The sequence below is a fragment of the Peromyscus leucopus genome, chromosome 10, assembly GCF_004664715.2.
Source record: "Peromyscus leucopus breed LL Stock chromosome 10, UCI_PerLeu_2.1, whole genome shotgun sequence".
Taxonomy (NCBI): Eukaryota; Metazoa; Chordata; class Mammalia; order Rodentia; family Cricetidae; genus Peromyscus; species Peromyscus leucopus.
The window spans coordinates 28622473-28638682 of record NC_051071.1 but is presented as its reverse complement, the minus strand read 5'-3'; the positions used below and the strand labels follow the sequence as shown (position 1 = coordinate 28638682).

The 16210-nt window shown below is 44.4% G+C and overlaps 1 protein-coding gene across 1 annotated transcript in view; it reads left to right on the top strand.

Moving 5' to 3' along the window:
- The first annotated feature begins 249 nt into the window (after positions 1 to 249).
- The window catches only part of Hs3st1 (heparan sulfate-glucosamine 3-sulfotransferase 1), a 30334-nt gene continuing 14373 nt past the window's right edge, over positions 250 to 16210 (top strand). The window contains exon 1 of the mRNA XM_028891570.2: positions 250 to 463. The gene's annotated coding sequence lies outside the window, so the exon portion shown is untranslated. The remainder of the gene's footprint in view (positions 464 to 16210) is intronic.

Sequence of the window (16210 nt, the reverse complement as noted above, 5' to 3'; positions counted from 1 at the left end):
GGAGACCGCTCCTTCGGGACCGAGAAGCGGCAAAAGCCAGGTGCTAGGCTGGGTCGCTGGAAGTCAGCAGGCAGGGACACACAGGGAAGCGGGACTCAGGGCAGCACCGGAGCCAAAGCGGCAGCAGTGGGCGCTAGCGATCCTCTTCTGCCCTCCGCGCTCTCCCCGAGCGTCGGCCTCCACTGTCCCCTCCTCCGGCTTCTGCTCCTCCTCCTGCTCCTCCCATCTTCGGATCCCGGCACTAAAACGTCTGTCTGCAAGGTCCTCTGAGCGCTGCAGCCACGAGCTGCCGCCACCGCCGGGTCTCTCTCGGTGAGTGCTTGTGTCCCTTCCCGGCTCGTCCGCCTGGAGGTGACTGGAGATTTGCTCCAAGGGGATCAGATGCTCAGAGGTGGTGCTGCCCATGGCCCGGCCGGAGAGAAGATTGAGGGCGCCTGACCGGCTGGACGGGTAAACGACTCAGGTGAGCGCTGCGCGCAAGTGGTAAAGGTGTCAGGCTGGGGAGTGGCCGGTGAGGGTTGCCTAGGCGCCTTCTTCTTCTGGCGTCCCGACTTAGGGCAAGTGTAAAGCCTAAGAGGAGTGCAGGATGAAGCAGTTAGAGTGGAGAGTACACGGAAGGAAGACTCGGGGTTTTCGAATCCTCCTGTCTCCTGCCCTGGAACTGCATCTCTAGAATTCACGAGATGGACTCTAAGGGACCGGAGTTTCTGACTCTTAAAAGACGGGAACTTGCGTCCCTACCTGACTCAGGAGGGTCGTCGTTGTCCGTTGCTCGGCGCCGCTGATTCTCTCTAGGACCCTGTGCAAGTGCAGCTGGAGCGCAGCGCTTGCCGAACCGGGGTACCACTAGGGGCGGAGAACTGGGCAGCGGGGACAGCTGACTGGAGTCACTCCGGGATGGGGCATCTGGGATGTGGAAGCCTTGGTCTGGTGTGCCTTTGCGTTCAGTAGCTGTAATGGGGAGACCGATCATCTCCCGGGGTAATCGAAGAGGAAGGTGGCAGGCAGGACTGTAAGTATTAAGAAAGCCAGTTACAAACCGCAGTTGAATTTTCATGTTACTTTTTACTTTTTTTTTTTTTTTCCCCACCTGGGTTTCTATTTCGGGAACCGCCGACGGAGGAGGTGGATGGGGCGGTGGGGGATGTTAAAGGATGTCGGGACACGAACTAGAGAAGCCTGTATTTAGAACGAGCAGGGCTTACTCATAGCCCGATATCTTCAGGTGAACCCCACACACCCGCCTTTGCAGCAGTGGACTCCACTGCTTCCCCCTCTGGAACCTGCCTTTCCTGGAACTGGAGGGCCAGCTCTCCGAACCTGGGGCTCAAGCCAGTGATGAGATGGAGAAAGGAACGCTGAAGCCAGATGTGGGCCAAGGATTGGTGGGTTGTGACAGACTCAGCAATTATTTGTGGGTGCTTCAGATCATGTATTGGCACAACCTAAGCTAAGGGGGCACCTGATCTTATTTGCACAGGCAGGGCTTTCCTCCGGACCCGGAGTAGCACCCTTTCTCTCTTACTCCCACTATGCAGAAGCTGTGGTATCCTTGCTTTGCCTTGCTTTGCCTTGCTTTGCCTTGCCTTGCCTTGCCTTGCGCGAGACTTACTCCTCCTCTTCCCTCTGCGTTATGTTATCCTGGGCTATTTTTATCCATAACTATGCTAAGATGCTCTGGGGGGATCCCAAGGACTCAACTATGGATCCACTGTCTTGAAGCTGCTCTCCCAGAAGCAGTCTCTAGTAAGCCAGGAATTGGGGTGAGGAGACAGACGAGAAAGTGGACAAGAGAAAAGGGAGAGCGCGCATCCCTGCTTCAGTCTGAGCTCACCATTCTCAGGGAGAGCTCCACCAGCACCCAAGCCTGACCCAGCCCCTAGCCCCTGCCACCCCTGGGGAGCAGGCCCCAGCACAGTCCCCATGTGCCCTGGGTGTTTGACCAGCTGCTGGAGAGAAAACAAAGTCCTGTGGTCTCAGCTTTGCTCTCAAATCACGATGTATTTGTTGAAATTCAATTACCAGCTTACACCTAGGAGTTAATTCCAGGAAATCTATATTTAACTGTAGTTTTTAATAAAAGGAAATAGAAAAAGCTCAACTTCTGCACCCCCAACCACTGCCTTTCTAAAGTACTCATTTCTTTTGACCCTAGGGATTATTACTCTTGCTTTCTACTTTCCCAGCCACAGTTAGAATTAGCCGGACCTTCCAAAATTCCAGATGAACGCTTAAGCTTCAAATCGTTGTGCTGTTCTTTTTTTCCAGCATGATTAGATTTTTCCACTCACAGAGCTGGAAAAATAATGTGGAAATAGACCATTGTGTTATGTAAGGTTACCCCCACCCCGAACACCACCCCTCTCTACAGCCAGGTATGAGAAGGTGAACTTTTCAAAGAGCCTCCATGGCGTCAGTTACCCATCTAACTCTTGTTCGACAGGGATGGACAACTTCCTGACTAAGCACTCTTAAGTCTCTGCAGTTAATTAGCCAGCAGCCAGAGAAGATGTCTTAGTGAGCAGGGCTGAGCTATGCTTCTGGACTTCACATCCTATGCCAAGCTGCTGTGCATTGCATGTCTTTAAGATGGGAAGTTTTGAACAGGGAAACTGGTGAGGAAGTGATGCCTTGGTCTTGCAAGGGGAATTTGGGACACATTGAGGGCTCTTGCTGGTGTAGGAGCAGAGGCGCTCTCTCCAGCGGATTATCCTCTTCCTACAGCTTGTTAAGCAGAGTAAGCTTTGCCTTACTCAAACTCCTTTATATAGCTGAGACTTGTGTTTTCATCCTCAAAAGAAATTCTCTGCCTTGAAAAATCCCAGGGATTCTCTGAAGGGAAAAGCTTCATGGGAGATTTTCTTGTCTTAAGTAAAAATTCAGTGGCAATTTGAAAGCAGCTGGGAATGGCTTGGCTGGTAGGTGCTGCTTAACTCTGTGCTCTGCCTTTCTGAGACCAGGAACACACACTGGGTGGCACACAGCTACCAGCAGGACTGAGACATGTTCTCTCCTAGGTGATTAGATTTGGAGGCAGGGGTGGTCAAACATGTAGATGCTTTCATGAGTTTTAACCTGTGCCTGTCACGCACGAGTGTCTAGACACCAGTTCCAGGGCCCGAGTTTCCAAGTGTAGAACTTTCCTGGCCGCTCTGTGACAAGTGTACTAGCTTCCTAGATGTTGCCGAAGGTAGGGAGGGCCTTTCCAGCTGAGGTTAGAAAAGACCAACACCGCTGTTCCCTAGTCCCCCGCCTGGGCACGGGCCCTCTGCTTTCTGCCAGGCTGCCCTTCTGGAAAGAGAAAGCAAGAGACTCCAGACTGGGGTAAAGCCAACTTCTGGCCCTATGACCTTAACCCGACTGTTTTCTCTTTCTAAACCTCACAGTCTTTCCTGCAGATTAGTGACTGGAGGATGATTAAGAGGAAGTGATAAAAAAAAAAAAAAACACATGAAAGATACTTCGCCGACAATAACCTACTACAGTAACACTTGTGAAATTTTGTTTATCTAAAATGCCTTTCTGGCATTTTTATTTTATATCTACTCAGTGTTCATGTTAATTGTAATTGGAGTATGACCGAGTTATCACAGGAACTAAACATTAAATGAGGGCAGATTTAAATAAGCTTCATCTTATGGGCTCTCTACATGAATTACATCAACACTGAACCCTACTGTTTCTAAGAATTATAATTTTAATTTTCAGGATCAATATTCAGTTTTAGAGTTGCTTTGTCTTCTTTGTCTTTGTGAGACAGTCATGTATCCTGGCCTTACCTCAAATTTGCTATGTAGCTAAAGATGACCTTGGACATCATCTGGCCCTCCTACTCCCAATACCAAGTGCTGGGTTTCTAGACATGAACTATAGCACCTGGTTATTGTGTGGGGCTAGAGTTCAAACTAGCGTGCTAGGCAAGCACTCTACCAACTGACCTACATCCCTTGCCCTTTAAAGGTTTTTTATGTAGTTTTGCTTTTAAGTTCAGTATGTACACGTGTCTTAAGGGAATGTATTTAAAAGGAGGGACATAATATCGCTTAATCAAAAACAGAGAAAAGTTAACAATCAATGACTAAGCTTGGGGAGAGTGAAGCATGACCAGTTTTGTGGGTATCCCTTATCTAACTTGGTCATCTGCACAAAGTGCTTGCTTTTCTTCCTTTTTCTTTTTTCCAGAATTTGTCCCCAGAGCCTAGTTCAGTATGAAGCACTTAATAGGCAGTCCATAATGTGTTTGGAAAAGTGAATGAATGATTGAACAAAATCTTCACAGCCATTCAGGAGAGCAGATGGCATCATTTCTATTTTAACAATTGAGAATCTGCAGATTAGGAAATGTCAGTTTTCTAAAGGTACAGAGGATTCCAGATTGGAATTCAGATCTATGTGTTCTCATTACAGCCTTCAATACTGCTTTGGGTGCCTCTCCCTACATCACCACTTGACTCCCTAGTACATGGATGGAAAGCACTCAGCAACCAAATATCATCTTCTATAGAGAACCTCACTGTCTTGCTTCAGATAGATGCTCCTCATTGGGGGTGGAGTTTCTTTTCCTAGTTTGTACCTTGCAGCCCTGAACTCAGGTTCAGTTAAATGATCCCACCAGAGGATTGGAATCTGGAGGGAGCAGGTTAAGGACACAGGAACTGCTGAGTGTTTATCACCCACTTGGGTCATAGATCGAGTGGCTGGCGTCAGCAGCAGCAGCATCCAAGTCTCAAGATGTGCTCCCAGTGGAACTATTCCTCGGGCACCATCTTGACATCATCCCTGGAGTCTGGTTCCCCTTCATTCCTTCTCATTTTCCAATCCTGGATTTTCAGCATCTCACTAGTTCCTAGAGGCAACACATAGTCTTCAAACAAATTCCTTTTTGTGTCTGAGTCAAGCAACATTGTAAGCAGCTGATGCATACAGCCTCCACGATCCATCTTCAGGACTGCCTCTGGCACGAAGCCTTCTCAGCTCCCTCCACCCACAGGGAATTAAGTCCATAGCTTTTGCAGGCCGTTAGAATAATATTTACTGGGCCATAGTTTGTCAATAGTTATGTGCTACCAGGAGAGGACTAGAAAAAATGAATACATTATTCTTCCAAGGAATGGCTTAAACATAACAGAAATAGATCCCAAAGGACATTTTTTTTTTTTTCTAATTTTTTTCTCCTTCATGCTTCCTGCTTTTTGGTAGCTTTCCAGCAGGGGTCGCAAATGGCAATGCCTTCAGCTGCCAGGCAAGAAGCAGCCTGGGTAGAACACCAATGTGAGCCTAGAGCTCAGATCCAACTTCGTTGCCAGTGAAACCTGTGGCCTAACCTCACCAGGTTTTGTTTACTGCTTAAGATAAATTGCAGGTTCATAGTTTTACGTAAAATTTACTGACATCAGGTTCTAGCAGCTAATTCAACATGTCTAAATAGTATACGTGGGCCCAACAGAGCCTTTTTCTATGAAGGGACCCCAGAGTTCTCCCACAGGCCTACAGTCTGTGGTTTCTGGTGCCTAGGATAGAATGGAATTTGGGTTGTAATGTGACACTGAAGATCTTACCTGTACAATCACAATTGGAATGTGGGAAAAGGGCTAGAGACTGCTGTAATCACTTCCTTCCACGTGGATGAGGCATCTGCTTCAGTCACTTGGGGATGCCTCTGGTCCTTGTCTCAGTAAGCAGTTTCAGAATCCCATTTACACCTTTAAGTCATGTGCTGAGTTCCAGCCCGGCAACACTCACTGTTCTTCCTACCAGTAACACAGCAGGGAATAAAACAGATGGACACCCCCCCCCCCCCCACCCCACCCTGTACACATCTTCTAGGGGAGGAGACACAGGGAGAAAACTAATGATTAGATTGTCATACACTGAGGATTTAAAAAGAAACCAGGGAATTGTGATACAAAATGCCAGGGTATCTGGTAAGTTGGGAGGCCTTTGGCACGTAGCTTAGGTGCCAGTTCAATGTAATCAATATCAAGTTTCACTATCTGACGCAAAACTATTTTCAGTATGGGAATATGGAGTCTTGATTGTATTTTGCAATTTCAGAGTAATCTCTGATATTTCTCTGAATATCTAACTTTTTTTTTTTTAAAGTGATGTTGGTTGTTGTTTGGCTCTTTACTCTTTGAGGGGGCCCGCCACCCAGCTCCCAAATAAATCACACATATGGAGGCTTATTATTATTTACAAATGGCCAGCCTTAGCTTGGTTTATTTCTAGCCAGCTTTCCTTAAATTATCCTGTCTGTCTTTGGCATCAAGGCTTTTATCTTTTTCTCTTCCTGTATACCTTTTCTTTCCTTCTTTCTCTGTTTGGCTATGTAGCTGGGTGGCTGGGTGGCTGGGTGGCTGGCCCATGAAATCCTCCTCCTTCCTATCTCACTCCCTGATCTTTCTTTCCTTCCAGATTTCTCCTTCCATTTCTTCTCTCTACCTGCCAGCCCCACCTATCCTTTCTCCTGCCTTGCCATTGGCCGTTTAGCTCCTTATTAGACCATCGGGTGTTTTATACAGGCAAAGAAACATGGCTTCACAGAGTTAAACAAATGGAGCATAAACAAAAGTAATACACCCTAAAACAATATTCCCCAACAAAGTGATGAGTGGGCATGTTTGCTGAGCATCTTCTTTGGACTGGACATTGCGTTAAATGTGATGATGGACTGCCAAACCAAGCAATGATGCTATAGATTAACATGGAAGACATCCATACAGGATCACAGCTGATTGGGTGTCTGGAGCTATGCAGGGGAGTAGGGAAGATGTTCTTGTAGAGAGTCCATGCTGGGAGCACTGTTGTTCAGGGCCTTTTTAATTGAGCAGTGAATATGTATATGTGCCAGAAATAGTTTACATGTGTGCTTTCCAATTTGCTTTGCATTCCTAGATTCTATCCTTAGTGACGAGTTCTTTGGAGCTTTAATTTCTTTGTCTGGCATTGACTTAAAAAAAATATGATTACAGAAATTAGCTTTGTCTTTCAGGAACCAATTATTTATTTATTTTATTTCTAAGTATGAAGTGTGCTTTTGACCTTGGATACTCTGCCTTTCCATCTTCCAAATCTGCCCAAACTTTGTGGATAGGCAGTTGTCCAGGAGATGAAGAAATGCTTCAGATTCCTGGTGAACTTACAGTTCAGGGAAGTCACATAAATTAGCAAGGTTGGGCTCAAAAGGTGGGGAATGTAAAGCCGTCTTTAGTGGCCTCATCTCAGAGATAGGTCTCTTTCGTCACAGTTCCCTTTGTTCACATCAGTACTTTCTTAAGACAATTGTGCAGCTCTTGAATGGGCTTAGCTGTCCTTATCGTGCTCCTTGCCTGACTCACTTGCTTTCTATGTCACACTCCCCCACAAGGAGATACGCTCCATGAGAGCGAAGACCTGGAGGTGTCTGTTTGTTTCAGTTTCTCGAACACCAGGTCTGCTCCCAAGTACTGGCTCAAAGAGCAACCCTGAGAGTCTTCATCTGGGGAAATGACAGAGGACTTTGTGGGGGAAGAAATATTTAAGAAAAAAAAAAAGAGAGAGAGAGAGAGAAAAGTATTAGAGAGTAAAGAAAAAAATCAAATATAGTCAAAATTGGTATAGATCCAATTCTTGAGAACCCAACAAATTGTTTTAAGGTCTCCAAAGTGTAAATTCAGCCAAGTAACTGACCCTGTAGCAGGAGCCCATTGCCGAGGCTACCATAGCCTTGCAAACCCCTCTGACGCAGAAAGAATGTAGAATGATAAGCCCTTGCTTTGGCAGCTGGTGATAATTCCAGCTGCCTCCTTTCTCTCCCCTCCCAGTCCTGCAAAGGTGGAAGGAAGAGCTCTCGGTTTCTTCGGTCTATGCTTAAGGAAACTGAGGCCTGGAAATGAGTCACTTTTCCCCCCCATTTCCTGCCAGAAGCTGGTAGGTGTGGGACCTGCAGCCAGAATCCTCTACCTGTGCCGAGCAGATAGCTTAAGATTATTCAACCCCTGAAGGACTGAATGAGTAACCCACACTCTGTAAGTGAAGAAATACACTTAAGCTGAAAACTGTTCACGTCTTCTTTTATCCATCAAGAACTTCCACTTCAGCATTTTTACGTCTTGTCGCCTTTCCCCTAGAATTCCTGCAGATTCAGTGCATGTAAGCCCTGCAGTAGGTTGTTTTATGTAAATGTCTTCATTCTTCATTTAGGAGAGTCAATCAAACTCCTATATCAGCAGTTAGAATACAGTGAGAGAAAGGTGATTGCAGATGAAGCTGAAATGAAAAGGCATGCTCGCCTCGCTGTGCTCAGAAAAATAACTGCTTCAGAGGCAGGGACCAGAGTAGGCTGGAAAACTGGTCTCCTCTAGAAACCTGGTTTGCCCTTGATTCTCGCTGCTTCTCAAAACAGACCCTCCCCAGGCTAGGGTGTCACAGAAGATAACTTGAGATTCTATTTTGGAATTACTTTTATTTTGCTAGAAATAGACACTCCTGTTTGTTTTCAGTATGGGTTACTTTTCAAGACCTTAGTTTTCTCAACAGTATCCTGAAGAGAAAAGGATGTAAAAGTGACTGGTGCCATGCTCAGAAAGTCATCTTGTATAAATTTGATAGACTTTGCAGATGGAAACGTAAGACTGCCATGTAAATTTGAATTTTAGATGAATAATAAAAAACAGTTTAGGTATATCCCAGATACTTAAGAATTCATTTAGTATAGGCTCAGAGTGTAGGTCAGCAGTAGGGTGTGTGCTTAGTACCCCTGAGTCCTGAGATCCATCTGTGGTCATATGTGTCTTGGATTCTATGTCTTACAAAGTCTCACTAGGTTCTTGACTCTCCTTAGAAATTATTTTTCTGAAAACTGAATCATATGACGCTAAGGAAAGGGTTACATTGTAATCTCAAAGGTGAAATGGTTTAGCCTGAGGGAATGGTCCAAGATGAAAAAGAAATGTTGTTTTCCCTGGTGAGCTAAGCAGGGAGCAGCCTAGCCTAGCCTAGCCTATTTTAATATAACTGTTAAAATAGGGAAACAGAACCCGATATGTAGTTAGTAACTGAGACACACATTCTCTCTTTAAGCCCATGGTATCATGAGCCATATCTTTCTCAGCAGTCTCTGGGAAGGAGAAATGTCAACCTGTGAGGCTACCAGAGGAGTACTGGGTCCACTAAGGCAGGGCCTTATTAAATGCAAACATGGTCCCAAGCTCATCTCTCCAGACCTAGTATTAGAATCCCTAATTCTGTGTGTTTAGCTTGCAGTACCTGTAGAAGCCAGGAAACTAAAAAGAGGCCATTGGGAGGATTATGGTACAAAGGGCAGGAGGATAGAAGGACACGGGCAATGGGGAAATAGAGCAGGGAAGATTTAAGTAAAAATGGGTGGGAGGATAGGAGAAATAAGCTGGCAGGGAGGAGGGTTAACCTGATGAAGGGATATTAAAAAACCACATGGAAACCTACTATTCTCTAACCAAATTAAAATATACAATTTATTTTTTTAATAAACTGTTTGAAGGGAAATGCCCAGCATAGCTGGAAAAAAGCTGCCCCTAGTAGCCATGGGTTATTAAAACAAAAACCCCGTGGCAGGGGTGGGATACTTCATTATGAGTTGGAGGTCAGGGATCCCCCAAACACGACACGCTCTTATCACTCTTTTCTTTGTTGCCAGCCAGCACAAGATGGTGAGACAGGGTTGCTAAAGACACCATATTCCCTCAGATGCACAACAGAGACATTAAGCTGGAAGGCTGTCCCATCTGTTGGCTGGTCCATCGTAGTTCTAGAAGGTGCTGTACAGGCTGCTGGAGAAGTGTGAGGAGACGTCAGTCAATAGTCTTAGACAGCTGTGAATCTTCCTTTCTATGAAACCAGCCTGCCAGGCAAGACGTATCTACTTGTGTGACAGCAGTACTACGGTAATGTGTGTAATCAACTGTTCTCTAGCTGGATTTGAGACCTGCCCCACCAGAGAGAATCCATGCCTGGTACTGTAAACTGGATTAAAAAAAAAAAAAAAAGCATAGCAGGGGAGATATGGGAACTGAATACCATTGCTTAAGTAAATTGACAGGGTCAAGCTGTCCTTCTAAATATTTATGTTTGTACGTGTAGATGTTAACCAGTGAATCCTCTCTTTCTAGTGAACAGCAGTGTTTGCGAGGGGGCTCATACCTGCACAGGGTGCTAAGAATAAGTGATAGTTGAGTGCTTAGCCTGAAACAAATAATTTGTATCAGCTCCTCTGGGGCAAAGGGAACATTATGGAAGAAAAGGAGGAAAGAATCTACAAGCCAGGTGATAGGGAGTAGGACTGTGAAATGTCTCCTCGGCAAGACAGGGCCACTGCGATCACAGCCATGGCCTCCCAGAGCAGCTGAAGACACAGGCACTGGTTCTGCCCAAGTCAAGCAGGGTTGGAGGAGGGACTCCGAGGGGCCTGTCTCTCACTGCTGAACTATTTGCTCCCGTCGATTTAGGGAGGGCAGGGAATCATTGCCTTTAGATACATCTCCATGGGTGACCCCATCAGGCTCCAGTGCATGGTTCCAAACCAGTGGCCACACTGATAACCCTGGTTAAACCTAGTAAGTCACAAAATCAACCCCAATCCGTGAATCTGAGAAAGCGACTGGTGGGGATGATGGGTGGTGTTCTGTAGAGATGGGAGGGAGATAAGGGGCCGAGAGTGATTGCAATACTTTATATACATGTAAGACGTTGTCAAAAACAGTACTAATAATGAAGGAAAGGTTAGGTCCCCACAGGACTCCACTGGGGCCAGTGTCCACTGCTTTGCAAGCTCATCCCTGAAATTACTCTTCCATCAGATGACTACAAAGTTCGTCAGCCTATTGATGGCCTTTCTGTTGTACTGGGCCTGGTGCGGTGGACTGGGATTAGGAACTGAATGGCGATCTCCTTAGGATTCTTGGAACATGTTGTGAGGATGGATGTGAGCATGTCTTATCAGGCAGCCACTTGACAGGGAATCAAATTAGCAAGGAGTTTGTTGCTTGTATAGTTTCTAATGTGTTTTTATAGCTTCCTTAGTGGTAAAATATTGCTTAAGATAAAATAATACATTTCTGTTACATGTAATATTAGTACCTGTGTAACATGAACTTCATACTAGCAGTGTGTTTCTATCTAGAAAAATATGGGCACAATGGCATTCAGTTAACCAGCCAGCTGGGTTTGTTTGGAATTTGCTTTACTATGTATGAGCCATGCCATAAAAGGTAAGTTGTGTTACATGGTTAAACCTCAGTCTTCACATCTGGGAAATGGGCATGCTTGAATTTATAACAGGAGGTTGTTTAATGCTCAGCTAACCAAATAAACTATGTCAAGAGATACAAGGGGCCGGATGGACAGTGTCACATGAAGCTCACAACAGAAAGTGATAATGACCCTGGATAAGAAATTGGATACTGTGTCATGGGGGCCGAGAACTAAAGCTCATACATCACATTTATAGGACAGTGTCTCAGTATTTTGCTTTTCAAACCTTAATTTATCTTTCCCATGTGAGGCAGCAAAGAAGTAATGGTATAGGATGAAGGCAGGAGGAGACCCAGAGTGCATGTTGTGGGAGAGAAGAATGGAGACAGGGAGGAGCAGAGGGTAGAAGAAGAAAAGAGAAGGTGAGATGACAGAAAACCCATTAGGAGCGGACAAACAAAACTCAGGACCAGGGAGTCTAGTAATATATGATAGAAATGTCCTCAGCAAGCCCTGCTTATATCTTCATGCAGGCACTTAGGTTAACGCCACCTCCATACTGTGTCCCAAAGCTCAGATTCCCAAAGTAATGCCCTTAATACGGAAGGAAGGAAATAAAAAGCTCAAATTGTCAAGCTGGAGAGAAGCTGGGGGGATCCTTGTGCAGTGTAAAATTGCAGATGAAAAGACAAGGGCATGGAGTGCCACCTTGTGGAGGGACCAGCCACTGTGCCCCTGTTGGTCCTCTGGGGAGGTGGGACTCCTCCTTGGTTGGGCTTTACATTTGCATTGTTTAAATAAACTCTTGGAGAAGCCTTTCAGAGTGTCTTGCTCTGTGCTCCATGGGAATGGCTCTTCAGGGAGAATCATATCTTTCCCCCCACCCCCCGCGCCGCGAATCTGCTCCATCTGCACACCTTGTGTGAACGATCCATTCATGGGGCTAATAGAGCCATCCTTTATCACCCTCCTGGGAAGTAAGGCCACACATAGAGCTAGAGCTCTGTTCCAAGAGTAGTTTTGAGTTCACAGTGACTCTGGGAACAAGAAAATATCCCCGACCAGAAAAGAAGTGTTTTTCCATTATATTTCACATTTGGAAAATGATTTTGCATTTTAAAAACCTTCATTGTTTTATCTGTAAAATGTCTTTCTATTTGGTGAGGAATTTTATGTGTAATGTATGTAGAGCATCCATTAGGAAGCCTGGCACATAGCCAGTATCAACATGGTGGCACCCAATACTCATTATTAGTTTCTCTCTCTGGAAAGGCAGATTTTGGCTGAAAATCAGATAAGAGTACCATCCTGAGTATAGATGATTGCCCCATCCCTGAGTGATGAAAGGTCACAGTGTCCCTCACACAGGTGATCTCATCACTTGGCTCTAAAGCAGGAAGATATGGACTTGGGGGACCTCACTTGTCCTTTAAGCAGAAACGGAAACTTCAAATACCTCTTGATTTTCTAAGTAGTCCCTAGCAGCCAGAAATTAGCCCAAAGGTAAATAGGTGTGTGTGTGTGTGTGTGTGTGTGTGTGTGTGTGTGTGTACAAATATAATAGGAAACTGAGGCACAGAAACATTTGAAGCAATGAGAGCAGAAAATTAATTGACTATGGCAACCCTGAATCGATCTCTCCTACTTTGAGCAACTATTACAGCTGTGTTTGTCCACGGCAGCCAGTGATTGATCAGGCTGAGCCTCATAACTTCTTTTTTATTGCTATGTTCAGCTGAAATACAGATCTTTTATCCTCCTGCTTTCCTCTCTTTTCCTCCTCTGGCTCCATAACATTTGCAACCGTTTGCAGTCTGCAGCATCTCTCCCTGTTAGTCTCTCCCTATGCCCTGAGTAATCTTTGCAAAACTCAGGGATAAAGGGAAACTTCCATGTCCCCCGAGTGCAATGGAGAACTCCGGGAATTGTGTTGGACTCTTAGACATAGATGCGATCTCATCCTACAACATAAGGTTTCAGTACAAAGGTCACCTTGGGCAAGTAAATAATTTCACTCTTCCTTAGGTATTCACTCATAATTTTAATTACACAGTTCTCTTATATATAAGTTTTGCTCATATATTTAATATTAAATCTATTTCAAGAGATGAAGTTATAGAGTTTGGGGAATTTGTCTAGAGCCTCCCACCCCCAAGCCCAGCAGATGGTTATTGGGAACTGTTGAATGAAAACACAAGAGACCCTGCCACCCTCCTTTTAAGTCTTCAAGATTAAGTGCAATGATGCATTTAATGGTGATTTAATGACAGTTCATTTAATTAGTTGGAGCATATAATGCATATAGTAGGTGTGTAAAAGCTTTTTCTTCTTATTATGTTTTGCTTTTAAAAAGTGGAAGTATCAATGAACTTCCAAATTGGGGAGCTGGTGTGCCCACTGAAGTCCTTTTCCACTCTATTCTCTGGAATCTGATGTTGGGACCCCGTGATTTCAGTGATGTGAGTATCCCCATATTTGGTGCACACTGCTTCCTGTGCAGAGATTCTATGTCTTCTTTTTCTCATCAGGTTCACACTGGGTCATTCTTTATGTTCTCTCTTGATTTTCTTCTGATGGCGTCTCTATCCCTTGGCAAATTATTTCCTGTATGGAGAACTGCAGAGATCTCTGTTCTAGGAGGACAATGGATAGATTTCCTGTCCTGTAAATTTAGGAGCCATTTTGTGTTTTCTGCATTGGAGAGTATTTATTTCTCTTCAGGCTGGTGACATGCTCTGTTTGAAACAGTGACTGCTTTCTTTCAGGATCCCTGAAAGACTTGAGTGTGCAGAAGCCTGCCACCAAGCTGCACGAGACAAGAAATTCATGGAGGAGATGCTGAGAAGTAGGCACTCCTCTCAAGCTTAACCACTTTGAATAAGTATGGTTACTTCTCCTGTGCTGAGAGAGCACTGCTCGTCCAGGTGACATGGTTATGACCACTGTTGACTTGGCTGTATTTCTGAGGACTTGGGTCCCAGACAACAGGACAAACAATTCTGCATGCTTCTTGATGCCTTGCACTGAATCCAGGTAAAACAATGCAATAGAGAATGAAATGTATGTAGATGGATTCATTGAACAAGGTTCAAGAGAGGGATGTGGTCCTTGCAGTTGGGAAGTGAAAGTGCTATTATTATAAATTCAAAGCTCATTTGTTATAAATAGACACACCAGCTTTGAGAGCGAGCACATGTGTTAATTTAGACTTCCTGAGTTCAGATGCACAGCTGCCCTTTGTCTCCTAAGCAACTTGACACAGCCTGTGCAGATGTTCATTGTGTGGTCAAGGTCATTCCTCCCTGTGCTCTCTTTGGCTGTTCTCACTCACCAGAGCGTTTCTGTGAAGCAGATCTCCCAGGGCTCAAAAGCTTCTGATCCCAGAACACCACTGCTTTTTCAGTCTTGCAGGTTGAGCCTGCTCGTTCTGATCCCGGTCCTCAACTTCATCACACACATTTCAAAGGAAGCTGTGGAAGCCCTAGGTTGACATCAAGCCAGGGAATCTGGTTGTATGGCCTCCTAGGGTTGGGTCTGGCTGGCTCAGGCAAACCAGTGTGTGAGATTATCATCACCTACTTTCTTTCCTTACCTGGATAGCTTTTAAGATTTTCCTATAATGACTAATTGTCTTCTAATAGCTGTCCTTCATAAATACCAGGCTAAGAACAGTTGTGTTCTGTAATTTGCTTTTTATCTGTTACTTTTTCCTTTGTAACTAAAAGTATGCAACATTTTTGTATTTTGAGAAGAAAAAAAAAAACACCTTTTTTTTTCTGCCAAAGTGTTAGTGTTTAGATTGTTTCAACTCCCTGCTATACTTAAGAAAATTATCTAAGGAGACAAAAAATAGTTCTTTAAACCTCAAATTATTATCATTATTATCCTTTGATTTTTTTCTCAAGTGTCACCAGCTTATGAAAGATCATATATCACAGAGTTCCTGTTTATTGAAAATCTACCTTGTATCAGGAAAGTTAGCACGATTCTTAGAATAGTTCATTTAGTTCTTATATCCACCCAACTAGGACATCAGGGTGCCCTTTATCACTTTCTAGATGGAAATCTGAGGCCCTGAAGGAGAAGTAGAACCCCCAGGGAGACAGACCTGAGCCAGGACTTAAACTCGAGGTATCTCAAGAACATCACTCTGTTTATACATTTCCCCACCCCTGTGCTGTAGTGTGGACATCACTCGAATGTGTTGACCTTAGTTCTTATTCTCATTAGACTCCCAAGTGGTCTCCAGTGTCTGCTCCAAGAGGCATACTGCAAACTTCTTTCAGTTGTTAAATTCTTATCAACTCTAGTCTTTTGCCTCTCATTGTTGAAGCTGTTGTTTCACTGTCCACAGTTTTCTGGCACAGTGGGCTCTTGGGGAGGGAGAGTCAAATCACAACCTGTCCACTGTCAGTATCATACTATGGCATTGTATCTTACTTTATTCTTGCAATAACTAAGCCTTTCTTATAGCCTATTCTTTAGTCTATTTGATCTATCTACTACCAGATGTTTGTTTCATTAATATTCATTAAAAAATAGTGTTAGCTGTGATCTGAAGACAGTAGATTTACCTACTAAAAACGGTGTTATTCCCCTTCTTCTCCTCATCAAGAACACTTTAGCAGCTTAGAAATTTGCTACATTTAACCTATGCCTGTTAGGCTGATAGTGGGTTAAGTGATAAGGCTTTATGACTAACTTAACAGGAATCATCCTGTTTGGAATTTGGTAATTACTAAGACATATGAGTATGTCTTAATTTTCTGAGTATTTATCTTTTTAGGTGTGTGTTAAATAGTTAGAACCTGTGTCCTAATTATTTCTCTCCTCAAATGAGGTCTAGAATGTCCCCAAATCTTGGGCAAGGTCACAAAGAAGTCAGTACAAAAGGCTGGACTGGATCCCAGGTCCTGACAGTAGCTTAACAGGGATCCATTCCCATGCAATGGCCCTTTCAAGCAAGGGAGCTTTTGTGGAGACCTGTTGTGTGTGGCTAAGA